Here is an 18,734-nt window from a genome sequence, read left to right as displayed (position 1 = left end):
GGCCTTTTCTCTCAGAAACAGACTATACAGTTTGGAAGGTCAGACATGACAACTCTATATGTACAACACTTAAGGTTCTGATGAAGAAGTCATATCTGCTCTATTGTAGATTCTTCCCCCAGTTGCGTTTAATTGGCTCCTTGGTAAGACAACGTGGTTTTAATTGGCTCCTTGGTAAGACAACGTGGTTTTAATTGGCTCCTTGGTAAGACAACATGGTTTTAATTGGCTCCTTGGTAAGACAACGTGGTTTTAATTGGCTCCTTGGTAAGACAACGTGGTTTTAATTGGCTCCTTGGTAAGACAACGTGGTTTTAATTGGCTCCTTGATAAGACAACGTGGTTTTAATTGGCTCCTTGGTAAGACACCATGGTTTTAATTGGCTCCTTGGTAAGACAACGTGGTTTTAATTGGCTCCTTGGTAAGACAACATGGTTTTAATTGGCTCCTTGGTAAGACAATGTGGTTTTAATTGGCTCCTTGGTAAGACAACATGGTTTTAATTGGCTCCTTGGTAAGACAACATGGTTTTAATTGGCTCCTTGATAAGACAACGTGGTTTTAATTGGCTCCTTGGTAAGACAACATGGTTTTAATTGGCTCCTTGGTAAGACAACGTGGTTTTGATTGGCTCCTTGGTAAGACGTGGTTTTAATTGGCTCCTTGGTAAGACAACGTGGTTTTAATTGGCTCCTTGGTAAGACAACGTGGTTTTAATTGGCTCCTTGGTAAGACAACTTGGTTTTAATTGGCTCCTTGGTAAGACAACGTGGTTTTAATTGGCTCCTTGGTAAGACAACGTGGTTTTGATTGGCTCCTTGGTAAGACATGGTTTTAATTGTCTCCTTGGTAAGACAACGTGGTTTTAATTGGCTCCTTGGTAAGACAACGTGGTTTTAATTGGCTCCTTGGTAAGACAATGTGGTTTTAATTGGCTCCTTGGTAAGACAACATGGTTTTAATTGGCTCCTTGGTAAGACAACGTGGTTTTAATTGGCTCCTTGGTAAGACAACGTGGTTTTAATTGGCTCCTTGGTAAGACAACATGGTTTTAATTGGCTCCTTGGTAAGACAACGTGGTTTTAATTGCCTCCTTGGTAAGACAACGTGCCTGAAGGGCCTACTACCTCTTTGTCTGATAAAGTCGGACAAAGACACCTTGACTTGCCCAATGGAAAGGCACTTGCCCAATGGAAAGGCACTTGCCCAATGGAAAGGCACTTGCCCAATGGAAATCAGCTCATTCCTTAAACACTGTCTGAGCTAAACAATTAAATATGACTCATATTATTACCACGGATAAATGGAGGAAGGATTAAAATGTCACATCCTCTTTGTTTTGAAATAACTATTTAAAATCTGTATAAGAAAGAGAGAAGAAGATATATATACAGTAGCAGTCAAAAGTTTGGACACACCTACTCATTCCAGGGTTTGTCTTTATTTTTACTATTTTCAACATTGTATAATAATATTGAAGACATCAAAACTATGAAATAACACATATGGAATCATGTAGTAATCCAAAAAGTGTTAAACAAATCAAAATATATGTTATATTTGAGATTCTTCAAATAGCAACCCTCTCCTTCTTGGTAAAATAGCCCTTACACAGCCTGGAGGTGTATTGGGTCATTGTCCGGTTGAAAAACATATGATAGTCCCACTAAGCCCAAACCAGATGGGATGGCGTATCGCTGCCGAATGCTGTGGTATCCATGCTGGTTAAGTGTGCCTTGTGTTCTACATAAATCACAGACAGTGTCACCAGCAAAGCACCCCCACACCATAACACCTCCTTCTTCGTGCTTTACGGTGGAAAATCCACATGTGGAGATCATCCGTTCACCCACACCGCGTCTCACAAAGCCATGGCGGTTGGAACCAAAAATCTCCAATTTGGATTCTGAAAGGTTAACGTTGAGATGTGTCTGTGACTTGGGCTGCAATTTCTGAGGCTGGTAACTCTAATGAACTTATCCTCTGCAGCAGAGATAAATCTGGGTCTTCCATTCCTGTGGCGGTCCTCATGAGGGCCCGTTTCATCATAGAGCTTGATGGTTTTTGTGACTGCACTTGAAGAAAGTTCTTGAAATGTTCCGTATTGACTGACCTTCATGTCTTAAAGTAATGATGGAATGTTGTTTCTCTTTGCTTAGTTGAGCTGTTCTTGCCATAGTATGGACTTGGTCTTTTACCAAATAGGGCTATCTTCTGTATACCCCCCCCTCTCCTCCCTACCTTGTCACAACACAACTGACTGGCTCAAATGCATTAAGAATGAAAGAAATTCCACAAATTAACGTTTAAGAAGACACACCTGTTAATTGAAATGCATTCCAGGTGAGTACCTCATGAAGCTGGTTTTGAGTATGACAAAAAGAGAGAGAGAGAGAGAGAGAGAGAGAGAGAGAGAGAGAGAGAGAGAGAGAGAGAGAGAGAGAGAGAGAGAGAGAGAGAGAGAGAGAGAGAGAGAGAGAGGAAAGATAATCCTCGTCTCCTTCTCACTCATCTCCTTTTCACTCATCTCCTTATCACTCGTCTCCTTCTCACTCGGCTGAAATTGATATTGTGACAATGAAACATTTTAAAAAGCTTGGCTGGTAAATTATTATTATATATATTATTTTTTTTAAGGAAAGACGATTAACTCTTCTGAGTTGTTGAATATTAGATTGACTGTTTGTCTTGTCCATTTTGTTTGGTGTGTGTTACCATTTTGCTGATTACTCCCATGGGCGGCTTGGTGTTTCCCGAAAACGCACAATATCCCAAATCATTTTCCAGTCGTTCTGAAAGCTAAAAGAGATAAAACGTTACAGGTACGTTCCTTAGACAGTGACCGGCTCATCTTCAAGTCATCAACTCTGACACTTTCAAAACACGTCAAACCTTCAAAAGTTTCCACTTTATTATTAAAAAGCCCTGGCAATTAAATGCAAAAAAGGAAAATGTCACCTGAGGTTTCAGTTATCAGTCATCACAATCAACATGTTCTCTTCTGTGAGATCTATAGCTGCTAACTGACAGGTGTTGATTGAACAGATGAGTCAAGGAGGAATATACATCCTGGTCTCACCTCTGATTTTCAGACTAATGCCGTATGTTTTGTATATCTGTGAGTTGCTCCAATAATTAATGCATTTATAGCAACCCTCTGCATATTGAAGAAGCCCTTCTACATTATTACACTACATTAGTTCAATGATATCAGGAGATAATATTGAGTTTTTACTCACAGCCATTGAACACAACATGAATCGCTTCCCGAGTGGCGCCGTGGTCTAAGGCACTGCATCGCAGTGCTAGCTGTGCCACTAGAGATCCTGGTTCGAATCCAGGCTCTGGCCGCGACCGGGAGACCCATGGGGCGGCGCACAATTGGTCCAGGGTAGGGGAGAGGAAGGCCGGGATGTAGCTCAGTTGATAGAGCATGGTGTTTGCAACGCCAGGGTTGTGGGTTCAATTCCCATGGGGGGCCAGTATAAAAAATAAAATAAAATTGTATGCACTAATTGTAAGTCGCTCTGGATAAGAGCGTCTGCTAAATGACTAAAATGTAAATGTAGTATGCTAGGGCACTAGAGGGTATGTGCTGTGATGCAATGTTTGACATGGAAGCCAATGTTTGTCTGTAATTAAAACAGATGCAAACAGAACTGTAACAATGAGGAAGGAATCCATTAAACAGACATAGGCCTTTAAGCACTTGAATATTAAGTTCATTTTGAAAGGGGGGATTCTCAACTACTGCAGGATATCTACGGTGTAACTGCAAAAATGGGCTTCTTCTTCTTCTTCTTCTTCTTCTTCTTCTTCTTCTTCTTCTTCTTCTTCTTCTTCTTCTTCTTCTTCTTCTTCTTCTTCTTCTTCTTCTTCTTCTTCTTCTTCTTCTTCTTCTTCTTCTTCTTCGTCTTATTCTTCTTCTTCTTCTTCTTCTTCTTCTTCTTCTTCTTCTTCTTCTTCTTCTTCTTCTTCTTCTTCTTCTTCTTCTTCTTCTTCTCATCCCCCTCTTGTTTTCCATCTTAACCGTCTCCCTTTCCGTTAAACGTCTCTCTGTCCCCAAATGAAGTTATCCTCCGTTATCATTTGACATGGATGGAAATGGGATGTGTCAGCAGACAGTAAATATATCGCTTGTGCCCACTGCTATGAAAGTTTCATTGGATTAAGGAACTGCATTTAGCCTAGATTAGGTACTGGAGGGGGACCCAGGCATTAGGTACTGTTTCGTCGGACCAATCAGCTTCCTCTGATTAACTATGGGGGTGGTTTAGTTGATGACAAATGCGAAGCGCCGCTTTTGACAGGCACTGTATGGCTTTCGGTTCAGTCGGCATCTCTTTGCTCAAGCCAAGGTAGTTAATAGTAAGTAGCTAGCTATGTTAGCTAACGTTTTGGCTAGCTATGTTAGCTAACGTTTAGCTAGCTATGTTTTTTCCTTGTGCTTGATGAGCCTTTCTCTGGAGTGCTTGTTTTACTCCCGCAAAATGCAGTGCTGTGGCTTCTGTTTTCTGACTGGTTGAAGATGATCCAATCGCCCTTCGAATTTGTTGTGTGCAACGCCCCTTGGTGTCCTTTACAGACTGATAGCGCAGCGGTTAAAAGGACGTTAGATATCATTAAAAGTCTAAATGGAAACTGATTTTTACATCCAGGGGTAGGCATCAGAATCTGGGTGGGTCTGGGAATCTCTGGACCATACTTGGCCTAGAGCCAGATGGGTTCTGTCGGTTTGATGTTTGAGGTACTGAATCCGTCACACAGATCCAAACCCACATGTACCGTCCAGCTGTTATCTGGCCTAGAAGTCGACCCTGATGTTGGCTGGCTGGATGCCTAGCATAACTGTACTCTGGAGGGAGGGAGGAGAGGAGAGGAGAGGAGAGGAGAGGAGAGGAGAGGAGAGGAGAGGAGAGGAGAGGAGAGAGAGGAGAGGGAGAGGAGAGGGAGAGGAGAGGAGAGGAGAGGAGAGAGGAGAGGAGAGGAGAGGAGAGGAGAGGAGAGTGGGGATAGCAGGGAAACCCTCCTAATAGAGATGCAATTAGCTTTAACGTTGTATGCTGGTTGCATTGACACATTCTGGGTCATACAGGATCTATGTTGAACCATCACTCTATCACTTTTATCACTAATGTTCTTGGTAATCAGGTTGTTCTCTGTGTATCCCATTGGGGGGAGTCCAGTCCATTCCAGTGAGGGGGAGTCCATTCCATTCCAGTGAGGGGGTCCAGTCCATTCCAGTGAGGGGGGAGTCCATTCCATTCCAGTGAGGGGGAGTCCATTCCATTCCAGTGAGGGGGAGTCCATTCCATTCCAGTGAGGGGGAGTCCAGTCCATTCCAGTGAGGGGGAGTCCAGTCCATTCCAGTGAGGGGGTCCAGTCCATTCCAGTGAGGGGGAGTCCAGTCCATTCCAGTGAGGGGGAGTCCAGTCCATTCAAGTGAGGGGGAGTCCATTCCAGGGAGCTGTCAAAGCAACATGCGATAGGGTTAAGGTTATGGAGAGTTAGGGTTAGCAAAGCAACATGTGATAGGGTAATAGTTAGGGTTAGGGTTAGCAAAGCAACATGTGATAGGGTTAGGGAGGGTTAGGGTTAGCAAAGCAACATGTGATAGGCTTTTGGTTAGGGTTAGGGTTAGCAAAGCAACATGCAATAGGGTTAGGGTTAGGGTTAGGGTAAGCAAAGCAACATGTGATAGGGTTAGGGAGGGTTAGGGTTAGCAAAGCAACATGTGATAGGGTTAGGGTTAGGGTTAGGGTAAGCAAAGCAACATGTGATAGGGTTAGGGAGGGTTAGGATTAGCAAAGCAACATGTGATAGGGTTGGGTTAGGTTTAGGGTTAGGGTTAACATGCGATAGGGTTAGGGTTAGGGTTAGGGTAAGCAAAGCAACATGTGATAGGGTTAGGGTTAGGGTTAGGGTTAGGGTAAGCAAAGCAACATGCGATAGGTTAAGGGTTAGGGTTAGGGTTAGGTTTAGGGTAAGCAAAGCAACATGCGATAGGTTAAGGGTTAGGGTTAGGGTTAGGGTTAGGGTTAGGGTTAGGGTTAGGGTTAGGGTTAGGGTTAGGGTTAGGGTTAGGGTAAGCAAAGCAACATGCGATAGGGTTAGGGTTAGGGTTAGGGTTAGGGTTAGGATTAGGGTAAGCAAAGCAACATGCAATAGGGTTAGGGTTAACATGCGATAGCAGCACAGCTGTTGAGAGCACATGAAAAGGAAAGGGGCACATATGAAATATATTACACCATCAAAGAGATTGTAAATGTTCAACTGGCTAAGCGTTAAGTGTTAAGTGTTCTTTGAACTAACTTTTTAATAAAGCCGTATTTCCTATGACCTTCATGTCATCTCAAAACATAACTCTTAGCTGAGATGGTAATATTGGCAGATTAGTCATATTCAATTCTAATATTTTAATGTCCTCCCCGGCTGAATGCTATTAAGAAACTCAATAATGGCAGATTAATTTAATCTCCCTCCAAATGGAAACATATCTGCTTTAATCCTGTACAGTTATGTCACTGCCTGTGGCTCCACAGTGAACTCACTCATTAAAAACATAGAACTTGTTCTCAACCTGGTTAAATAAAGGTGAAATAAATACAAAAAAAATAAAAACACTCTCCTTTTTTAACTCTCTACTTGAAGTCATAAATAATGTCTTTTTTTGGGGGGGGGAGAACGTTGAAAAGACACATCCAGCACATGCACGACAAGCTATGAGAGCATTGGAGCTAAGTCTGTTTTGAGGAAAGAGATGAGAATTAAATCTACACTAACCCACTCTGCCTTAGAGCTGCTGGGTATTCATGTCAGCTACATCATTTTGCCCAGTGCAGTGCAGTGAAGTGCAGTGAACTAAACTGGGACGGGTACATTCCCAGACAGATGAGGAAGGCAATACTCACAGATACACAGATGGATGTGTTATGAGGCCTACTTGTAATGATACGTAGACAACAGTGAGGCAGAGACGGGTAAACAGACTGACGCAGTAACAGAGACATGTGGATCTCTGTTCAGTGAACTATACTGAACAAAAATATATAAACGCAACACGTAAAGTGTTGGTCCCACGTTTCATGAGCTGAAATAAAAGATACCCAGATATTTTCCATACATACAAAAAGCGTATTCTCTCAAATTGTGTGCACAAATTTGTTTACATCCCTGTTAGTGAGCATTTCTCCTTTGCCAAGATAATTCATCCACCTGACAGGTATGGCATATCAAGAAACTGATTAAACAGCATGATCATTACAGAGGTGCACCTTGTGCTGGGGACAATAAAAGGCCACTCTAAAATGTGCAGCTTTGTCACACAACACAATACCACATATGTCTCAAGTTTTGAGGGAGCGTGGAATTGGCATGCTGACTGCAGGAATGTCCACCAGAGCTTTTGCCAGAGAAGGTAATGTTCATTTCTCTACCATAAGCCGCCTCCAACGTCCAACCGGCCTCACAACCGCAGACCACGTGTAACCACGCCAGCCCAGGACCTCAACATCCAGCTTCTTCACCTGCGGGATCGTCTGAGACAGCTGATGAAACGGAGGAGTATTTCTGTCTGTAATAAAGCCTTTCTGTGGGGAAAATCTCATTATGACTGGCTGGGCCTGGCTCCCCAGTGGGTGACCCTGGCTCCCAGTCATATGAAATCCATAGATTCGGGCTTAATTTATTTATTTTCATTGACTGATTTCCTTACGTGAACTGTAACTTAAGTTGTTGCATGTTGAGTTTCAATTTTTTGTTCAGTATATATTATATCCACTCATACGTAGGTGAGGGCTTCTATTTTGCATTTGTGCACCATTCTGCCCCTGAACGCCACACACACACACACACACACACACACACACACACACACACACACACACACACACACACACACACACACACACACACACACACACACACACACACACACACACACACACACACACACACACACACACACACACACATACACATACACACACACACACACACACACACACACACACACACACACACTGGTTGTGCACTACATCAACAGCAGATATGCCAGGAGTCAACAAATACTTGTCTCCGATTACCATTCCATTCTTATATCCCTGATTTATTTGGGTTAAATTATGCTGTCCACAGCTTCTTTTTTTTCTCTCTAAATAATTTACCAGTGTGCTGCTCAATGTCTCCAGAGAGGGCTGCATTAGATTCAATTTCAGGCTCACGTCAGGCAAATTTAGGGCAGTCATGCAGATGCATCCTGGAAACCTGTACAAAGCAGACTGCGTGACTGTGTGTGAGAGAGACTGTGTGTTCGCGTGTGTGTGTCCAGCCATGCATAAGTGTCGTAGCTCTGAGCCAGAAGCCTTCGTCCCCTCCTGGCCATCCATGTCATTTTCATTAGTCCGCTCTAGCAGCAGATTGTCTGGAGTAATTCAGAATTAATTGGGTGGTTTTTTTTTACGCGAGTTGATCAACAGGGCTCCCATATGTTCTGTGAAATGATGCAGTCATTACTTTTTAGTCTGTTATATTTTCTTCACCACCACAGAACACAGTTAGGCAACGCACTGCAACACAGCCGAGTTGAACCAGTCTGCTGTGTCATGAATGGACTACTGCACATTGACTCATGCAAAGCAGCAAACAGCAAGAGGAGGGGCCTCATTTATAAACGTTTTAATCTAAAATACTGTATCTGCGTGAGACATTTCTGAAAAAAGACTGCTCACGCACAAAAAATATAGAGATTTATTAACTTGCAGCACACCATCCCATACGCATGTTTCCTGTTAGAAATCAGACCTGTCATACAACTGTGCACGCATAAACGAGCATTATAACTCTGCCTGAGAAAATACCATCTTTCACCTTTTATGGTGACAGTAACGCCCTTATTTGCTATATACTTTGAAAGTACTGGAATTAGGCCAAGACAGTCGGTTCTCTAAGGGAAATAGCAATTGCGAACTTGATCAAATGTATTTGGTGTTGGCAGAATGTTTTCTTGTGACATTTGCCTTATCTGACCTTTTCTGAAAGACAAAAAAAAATTGCAAATTGTTGTGGACCTGTAAACAGATCATTTTAATTCGATAATGTTTTGCACTGCCCTCAAATGTTTAAAAAAAATGTATACTCTGATTTTTTTTTTTTACTGCAGTAGGCCTACTTACAGTGGTAGCCTACACACTTCAATGCAAAAATATCAACTGTCTGTTCACCTGTTCAATTCTACTGTATGCAATAAACTGTGCTGCCTTTCGGATGCATAATAGCCTATATAATAAGACCAATTAAATGAGTGATGCTTGTTGTTGTATGGCTACTTCGGAAATATGAACTCATCATGGCCAGAAAAGGTGAGGAATTTATTCTGCAATGTTTATGATATACACGTGTGTACTATGTATTGTGTTTATAAATGAAATATTGTCTACTCGAGAAATTTGACATTACAGTACTCAGACGTAAATTTAAAAGGTGAACCATTTGTTATACCGTTAAACTGCACATCGGATCGAATCACATAGAGCAAAATACTTGAAATAACTTTTCTCTTTAATACTGTGAAATGGGTCCAATTAAATGAGATATGGGATGAACGGTAGCCTATATCGTAACTTGTTGTAGGCCTATAGGTTATTTCGCAAGTATGAAACAATCATACTCAGAAAAGGTGAGGAATTTATTCTGCAATGATCATGACAATGAAATAATTAATACATAGATGTCTATTTCTAATTATTTTAGAATGCATAGATTCAATAAATCGATTTTCACTCTTTTCACTAAAAGCAAAATGATTGCATCTTGTTATTATATTTCTTCCTGTTTTTTTTGTTGTTGTTCTGAATAAGATATAAGGCTACCACTAGGCAATACTTCAAATACTAGAAACTGTGATTACGCATGGTCAAAAGGCCTTCTTGCAATACTTTAAGCCTACTAGAAAGTGTGTGCCCTCAGGCCTGGAGGGAAGCAAAAGTTAATCCCCTACTTAAGAATAGTAAAGCCCCCTTAACTGGCTCAAATAGCCGACCAATCAGCACTATCAACAAGGCAGGTCTTACAGGCCCTAGTTTTGGCACACCTGGACTACTGTTCAGTCGTGCGGTCAGGTGCCACAAAGAGGGACTTAGGAAAATTGCAATTGGCTCAGAACAGGGCAGCACGACTGGCCCTTGGATCTACACAGAGAGCAAACATTAATAATATGCACGTCAATCTCTCCTGGCTCAAAGTGGAGGAGAGATTGACTTCATCACTACTTGTATTTGTGAGAGGTATTGACATGTTGAAAGCACCGAGCTGTCTGTTTTAAACGACTAGAACACAGCTCAGACACCATGCATACCCCACAAGACATGCCACCAGAGGTCTCTTCAAATATTAGAAACTGTGATTACGCATGGTCTAAAGTTTGTGGGAGGATAACCATATTCTCACTTGTCAAGTTCAGATTTTATATATGTCAACTTTTGCGTGAAAAATGGCACACACATGTTTTAGGGTATATTTTGTACATACACAATGTATATAGTGGTCCTCTGTAGCTCAGCTGGTAGAGCACGGCGCTTGTAACGCCAAGGTAGTGGGTTCGATCCCCGGGACCACCCATACACAAAAATGTATGCACGCATGACTGTAAGTCGCTTTGGATAAAAGCGTCTGCTAAATGGCAAATTATTATTTATTTTATATAAATTAGGCCTGAGGCGTGCTCAGCTCTCTACACTTCCCTCTATACGGCATCAAGCTCTAATTCACCGCTATGCAGCTTAAAACCACATGAACTTTAGCAAGGGTCGGAGTGGGAATCCATAGACAATGATGTAAGGTCCTGAATTGTATTAGCTTGCATTTTTTTCTATACACAGAAACCAGTGGAGGCTCCTCAGAGGAGGAAGGGGAGGACCATCCTCCTCAGTGAATTTCATAAAATTAAAATAGTGAAACATTCAAAAAGTTATCCTTTTTAGATAAAACTATACTAAATATATTCACGTCACCAAATAATTGATTAAAACACACTGTTTTGAAATGAAGGTCTATAGCAGCCTCAACAGCACTCTCTGGTGTAGCCGGAGGACAGCTAGTTTCCGTCCTCCTCTGGGTACATTTGTTTTTACATTTACATTTTAGTCATTTTAGCAGACTCTACTTGACACCAACAAACGCCCCATAATATATGTCCCTCTGCACTCCCTAAATCGTGGCATTGAACGGTTCAGCAGACTTTTAGCCCTCCATAACTGGCTACGAGACTATTGCAGCTCTGTGCGTTTAACATTTATTGACAATTTTGATACCTTCTGGAAACAAAGCTCGTATTATAAGGAGGATGGGGTCCACCCAAATCATTTGGGTTCCTGGATCCTTTCACAGCATTATATGGCTGAGTTGAGAAAATGACTTATCAATGACCCAAGTACAGCTAATTTAATCCCTACCATTGTGTCGCTGAGTTGTCATAATTATTCAGCAAATGTACATTATCCTAGAGTCATTGGAAGACACAATGTAAGTAACCTAATTGATGTCCCTCTTACTGCCAGGAATGCCTCTGCTGATCCTACAGCTATTGTATGCAGTAATCATATGCCTATGAACCAGAATCATACTGTTAGCACTGCGGTGGTGTGCCCTAGTAGGAAGTCCACTGTGTGCAGCTCACCCTGCACTATTAAAAATAACATGTGCATGTCTACCTCTGCTAAGCTTCACAGTAAAGCAATAAAAACAATCAATCATCCCAGAAAACTGTTAATAATAGCCCACATTAACACCAATGGTGCAAGTTCTCCCACTTAAAAAGATGAGAGAGGCCTGTAATTTTCATTATAGGTACACGTCAACTATGACAGACAAAATGAGGAAAAAAAATCCAGAAAATCACATTGTAGGATTTTTTATGAATTTATTTGCAAATTATGGTGGAAAATAAGTATTTGGTCAATAACAAAAGTTTCTCAATACTTTGTTATATACCCTTTGTTGGCAATGACACAGGTCAAACGTTTTCTGTAAGTCTTCACAAGGTTTTCACACACTGTTGCTGGTATTTTGGCCCATTCCTCCATGCAGATCTCCTCTAGAGCAGTGACGTTTTGGGGCTGTCGCTGGGCAACACGGACTTTCAACTCCCTCCAAAGATTTTCTATGGGGTTGAGATCTGGAGACTGGCTAGGCCACTCCAGGACCTTGAAATGCTTCTTACGAAGCCACTCCTTCGTTGCCCGGGCGGTGTTTTTGGGATCATTGTCATGCTGAAAGACCCAGCCACGTTTCATCTTCAATGCCCTTGCTGATGGAAGGAGGTTTTCACAAAAAATCTCACGATACATGGCCCCATTCATTATTTCCTTTACATGGATCAGTCGTCCTGGTCCCTTTGCAGAAAAACAGCCCCAGATGCAACTCAGCATTCTTTGTCCTCCAAACACGACGAGTTGAGTTTTTACCAAAAAGTTCTATTTTGGTTTCATCTGACCATATGACATTCTCCCAATCCTCTTCTGGATCATCCAAATGCACTCTAGCAAACTTCAGACGGGCCTGGACATGTACTGGCTTAAGCAGGGGGACACGTCTGACACTGCAGGATTTGAGTCCCTGGCGGCGTAGTGTGTTACTGATGGTAGGCTTTGTTACTTTGGTCCCAGCTCTCTGCAGGTCATTCACTAGGTCCCCCCGTGTGGTTCTGGGAGTTTTGCTCTCCGTTCTTGTGATCATTTTGACCCCACGGGGTGAGATCTTGCGTGGAGCCCCAGATCGAGGGAGATTATCAGTGGTCTTGTATGTCTTCCATTTCCTAATAATTGCTCCCACAGTTGATTTCTTCAAACCAAGCTGTTTACCTATTTTAGATTCAGTCTTCCCAGCCTGGTGCAGGTCTACAATTTTGTTTCTGGTGTCCTTTGACAGCTCTTTGGTCTTGGCCATAGTGGAGTTTGGAGTGTGACTGTTTGAGGTTGTGGACAGGTGTCTTTTATACTGATAACAAGTTCAAACAGGTGCCATTAATACAGGTAACGAGTGGAGGACAGAGGAGCCTCTTAAAGAAGAAGTTACAGGTCTGTGAGAGCCAGAAATCTTGCTTGTTTGTAGGTGACCAAATACTTATTTTCCACCATAATTTGCAAATTAATTAATAAAAAATTCTACAATGTGATTTTCTAGATTTTTTTTCTGGATTTGTCTGTTATAGTTGACGTGTACCTATGATGAAAATTACAGGCCTCTCTCATATTTCTAAGTGGGAAAACTTGCACAATTGGTGGCTGACTAAATACTTTTTTCCCCCACTGTATGTAGCTTCAGAAACAAGGTTCATGAAATCAATAATTTGCTAGTAACAGATGACATTCATATTCTAACAATCTCTGAAGCTCAATTAGATAATACCTTTGATGAAACACTGGTAGCAATACATGGCTGTAAGATCTACAGAAAAGACAGAAATGCCAAAGGTGGAGGTGTTGCTGTTTATATTCAGAACCTTAGAGAGGATCTCACGTTCAATACTGTTAAAGTAATATGGCTACAGGTTCATCTGCCTCACCTAAAGCCCATTCTGGTGTGAAGCTGCTATATACCTCCAAGTGCTAACAGTCAATGTCTGGATAACATGTGTGAAATGCTTGTTAATGTATGTCATATCAATAGAGAGGTATACTTTCTGGGTGTTTTAAATACCCACTCAAGAGAAAGCTTCAAACTGTAACTAATGCCTGCAACCTGGTTCAGGTTATCAATCAACCTACCAGGGTAGTTACAAACAGTACAGGAATTAAATCATCAACATGTATTGATCATATCTTTACTAATGCTGCAGAAATTAGTTTGAAAGCACTATCCAAATCCATCGGATGTAGTGGTCACAATATTTTAGCTATATCTAGGATAACCAAAGTTCCAAAGGCTGGGCCTAATATTGTATATAAGAGGTCATACAATAAGTTTTCAACTATGTTGTTGATGTGAAGAATAGTTGTTGGTCCGTGGTGTGTAATGACAAGCAACCAGACCCTGCACTTGACACATTTATGAAATGGCTTATCCCAGTTACTAATAAGCATGCAGCCATTAAGAAAATGAATGTAAAAACTGTTCAATCCCATGGATTGATGAGGAATTGAAAAATTGTATGAGTGAGAGGGATGAGGCAAAAGAGAAGGCAAATAGGTCTGGCTGCACAACCGATTGGCAAACGTACTACAAATTGAGAAATCATGTGACCAAACTGAATAAAAATAAGAAGAAACTACACTATGAAACAAAGATAAATGACATAAAGAATTATAGAAAAAGCTTTGGAGTACCTTAAATGAAATTTTGGGCAAAAAGGCAAACTCAGCTCTATCATTCATTGAATCAGATGGCTCATTCATCACAAAACCCACTGATATTGCCAACTACTTTAATGCATTTTTCATTGGCAAGATTAGCAAACTTAGGCATGACATGCCAGCAACAAACGCTGACACTACACATCCAAGTATATCTGACCAACTTATGAAAGAGAAGCATTGTAATTTTGAATTCCGTAAAGTAAGTGTGGAATAGTTGAAAAAAATATTGTTGTCTATAAACAATGACAAGCCACCGGGGTCTGACAAATTGGACGGAAAATTACTGAGGATAATAGCAGACGATATTGCCACTCCTATTTGACATTTCTTCAATTTAAGCCTACTAGAAAGTGTGTGCCCTCAGGCCTGGAGGGAAGCAAAAGTTATTCCCCTACCTAAGAATAGTAAAGCCCCCTTAACTGGCTCAAATAGCCAACCAATCAGCCTGTTACCAACCCTTATTAAACTTTTGGAAAAAATTGTATTTGACCAGATACAATGCTATTTTACAGTAAACAAATTGACAACAGACTTTCAGCATGCTTATAAGGAAGGATATTCAACAAGCACAGTACTTACACAAATGAGAGAAATTGATTGTGGGGGCTGTTTTGTTAGACGTCAGTGCAGCTTTTGACATTATCGATCATAGTCTGTTGCTATAAACATTTATTTGTACGTCATTTAGCAGACGCTCTTATCCAGAGCGCCTTACAGTTAGTGAGTGCATACATTTTCATACAGGCCCCCCCGTGGGAATCGAACCCACAACCCTGGCATTGCAAGCGCCATGATCTACCAACTGAGCTACACAGGGGGCCATGTATGTGTTATGGCTTTACACCCCCTGCTATATTGTGGATAAAAGTTACCTGTCTAACAGAACACAGAGGGTGTGTTTTAATGGAAGCCTCCAACAAAATCCAGGTAGAATCAGGAATTCCCCAGGGCAGCTGTCTAGGCCTCTTAATTTTTTCAATCTTTACTATCGACATGCCACTTGGTTTGAGTAAAGCCAGTGTGTCTATGTACGCGGATCATTCAAGACTATACACGTCAGCTACCACATCGACTGAATTGAGAGCAACACAAAGAGCTGTAGTTAGTTTCAGAATGGGTGGCAAGGAATAAGTTAGTCCTAAATATTTCAAAAACTAAAAGCATTGTATTTGGGACAAATCATTCACTAAACCCTAAACCTCAATTAAATCCTGTAGTCAATAATGTGGAAATTGAGCAAGTTGAGGAGACTAAACTGCTTGGAGTAACCCTGCATTATAAACTGTCATGGTCAAAACATATTGATAAAATAATAGCTAGGATGGGGAGAAGTCTGTCTATAATAAAGTGCTGCTCTGCATTCTTAACAACACTATCAACAAGGCAGGTCCTACAGGCCCTAGTTCTGTCGCACCTGGACTACTGTTCAGTCGTGTGGTCAGGTGCCACAAAGAGGGACTTGTAATTGGCTCAGAACAGGGCAGCATGGCTGGCTCTTGGATCTACACAGAGAGCTAACATTAATAATATGCATGTCAATCTCTCCTGGCTCAAAGTGGAGGAGAGATTGACTTCATCACTACTTGTATTTGTGAGTGGTATTGACATGTTGAATGAACTGAGATGTTTTTTTTTTTAACTACTGGCACACAGCTCGGACACCCATACATACCCCACAAGACATGCCACCAGAGGTCTCTTCACAGTCACCAAGTCCAGAACAGACTATGGGAGGCACACAGTACTACATACAGCCCCTTGCAAAAGTATTCATCCCCCTTGATGTTTTTCCTATTTTGATGCATTTCAACATGTAATTTAAATGGATTTTAATTTGAGTTTTATGAAATGGACATACACAAAACATTCCAAATTGGTGAAGTGAAATGAAAAAAATGACTTGTTTCAAAATTTAAAAAATTTTAATAACGAAAAAGTGGTGCGTGCATATGTATTCACCCCCTTTGCTATGAAGCCCCTAAATAAGATCTGGTGCAACCAATTATCTTCAAAAGTCACATAATTAGTTATATAAAGTCCACCTGTGTGCAATCCAAGTGTCACATGATCTGTCACATGATCTCAGTATACATACACCTGTTCTTAAAGGCCCCAGAGTCTGCAACAGCACTAAGCAAGGGGCACCACCAAGCAAGAGGCACCATGAAGACCAAGGAGCTCTCCAAACAGGTCAGGGACAAAGTTGTGGAGAAGTACAGACCAGGGTTGGGTTATGAAAAAATATAGAAACTTTGAACATCCCACGGAGCACCATTAAATCCATTATTAAAAAATGGAAAGAATATGGCACCACAACAAACCTGCCAAGAGAGGGCCGCCCACCAAAACTCATGGACCATGCAAGGAGGGCATTAATCAGAGAGGCAACAAAGAGACCAAAGATAACCCTGAAGGAGCTGCAAAGCTCCACAGAGGATATTTGAGTATCTGTCCATAGGACCACTTTAAGCCGTACACTCCACAGAGCTGGGCTTTGCGGAAGAGTGGCCAGACAGCATCATGCTGTGGGGATGTTTTTCATCAGCAGGGACTGGGAAACTGGTCAGAATTGAAGGAATGATGGATGGCACTAAATAAAGGGAAATTCTTGAGGGAAACCTTTTTCAGTCTTCCAGAGATTTCAGACTGGGACGGAGGTTCACCATCCAGCAGGACAATGACCCTAAGCATACTGCTAAAGCAACACTCGAGTTGTTTAAGGGGAAACATGTAAATGTCTTGGAATGGCCTAGTCAAACCCCAGACCTCAATCCAATTGAGAATCTGTGGTATGACTTAAAGATTGCTGTACACCAGCGGAACCCATTCAACTTGAAGGATCTGGAGCAGTTTTGCCTTGAGTTTTACCCCAAGAGACTTGCAGCTGCAATTGCTGCAAAAAGTGGCTCTATAACACTTATGCACGCTCAAGTTTTCTGTTTTCTTGTCTTATTTCTTGTTTGTTTCACAGTAAAAAAATATTTAGCATCGTCAAAGTGGTAGGCGTGTTTTGTAAATGAAATGATACAAACCCCCAAACAAAATAGGAGAAATGCCAAAAGGGGGGGTGAATACTTTCGCTTAGCCACTCTAGAGCCATGACTACATGGAACTATATTCCATATCAATGTAACTCTGCCAACAGTAAAATTAGATTTAAAAAAAAGAAATTTAAATATGGAGCAGCGGTGAAGATACACAAGAACTCCTGCATACAAACACACGATAACATGGATGTTGTGTTATAGATACAGTCAGGGGAAAAAGTATTTGATCCCCTGCTGATTTTGTACGTTTGCCCACTGACAATGACATGTTCAAACTCATATCCTCCCGATTGGCGCAGTGGTCTAAGGCACTGCATCGCTGTGCCACTAGAGATCCTGGTTCGAATCCAGGCTCTGTCGTAGCTGGCCGTGACTGGGAGACAGCAGGGATGTAGCTCAGTTGGTAGAGCATGGCATTTGCAACGCCAGGGTTGTGGGTTTGATTCCCACGGGGGGCCAGTGTGAAAAAAAATAATAATGTATGCACTCACTAACTGTAAGTCACTCTGGATAAGAGCATCTGCTAAATGACTAAAATGTAATGATCAGTCTATAATTTTAATGGTAGGTTTATTTGAACAGTGAGAGACAGAATAACAACAACAAAAATCCAGAAAAAAACGCATGTCAAAAGTGTTCTAAATTGATTTGGATTTTAATGAGGGAAATTAGTATTTTTGTTCGAATAAACCTACCATTAAAATTATAGACCGATCATTTCTTTGTCAGTGGGCAAACATACAAAATCAGCAGGGGATCAAATACTTTTTTTTCTCTCTCACTGTATGTGGTAGTAGAGTAGAGGTGTGATGCGTGATTTGAAGGAGTCAGGCGCAGGAGGGTAAATCACAGTATATCCCGAGTTTATTCCGTAATCCAGCGTAACCAGTCACTCATAGAGCAGGGGTTCTCTCCCGGGGGGACCCCCCAGCCATTCCATGCATTTTTAACTATTCCACAGCTAGCACACCTGATTCAACTAACCATCAACCCCTTCGACTAGGTGAAACAGGTGAGATAGTTCAGGGCTACAGCAAAATTGTGAAAAACCCCTGGGGCTCCCCAAGGAGAGGTTTGAGAAACACTGTCATAGAGAGTGAGACGGAACTGACAGAGATCTGAAGGCCTGCAGGGTCTCTTCTCATTCTGGTTATTCGACAGGTGAAAGGTGACAGGCCCACTCAGGGGCAGATGCTTTTTACTTCATTAACTCGGTGGGCACGCCTCGGTGGGCACCTGGGGCGATGGTGTGCGTGACTGTTCCCTGACCTGCCCTCCCTAAGATAAGATCTGTGTCCCAATATGAGTTCAGGGGTCAGAGAGAGAGTGGCCTTC

Source organism: Coregonus clupeaformis, chromosome 23 (assembly GCF_020615455.1).
Source record: "Coregonus clupeaformis isolate EN_2021a chromosome 23, ASM2061545v1, whole genome shotgun sequence".
Lineage (NCBI taxonomy): Eukaryota > Metazoa > Chordata > Actinopteri > Salmoniformes > Salmonidae > Coregonus > Coregonus clupeaformis.
The sequence above is the reverse complement of the archived record's forward strand: the minus strand, read 5'-3'. Positions refer to the sequence as shown.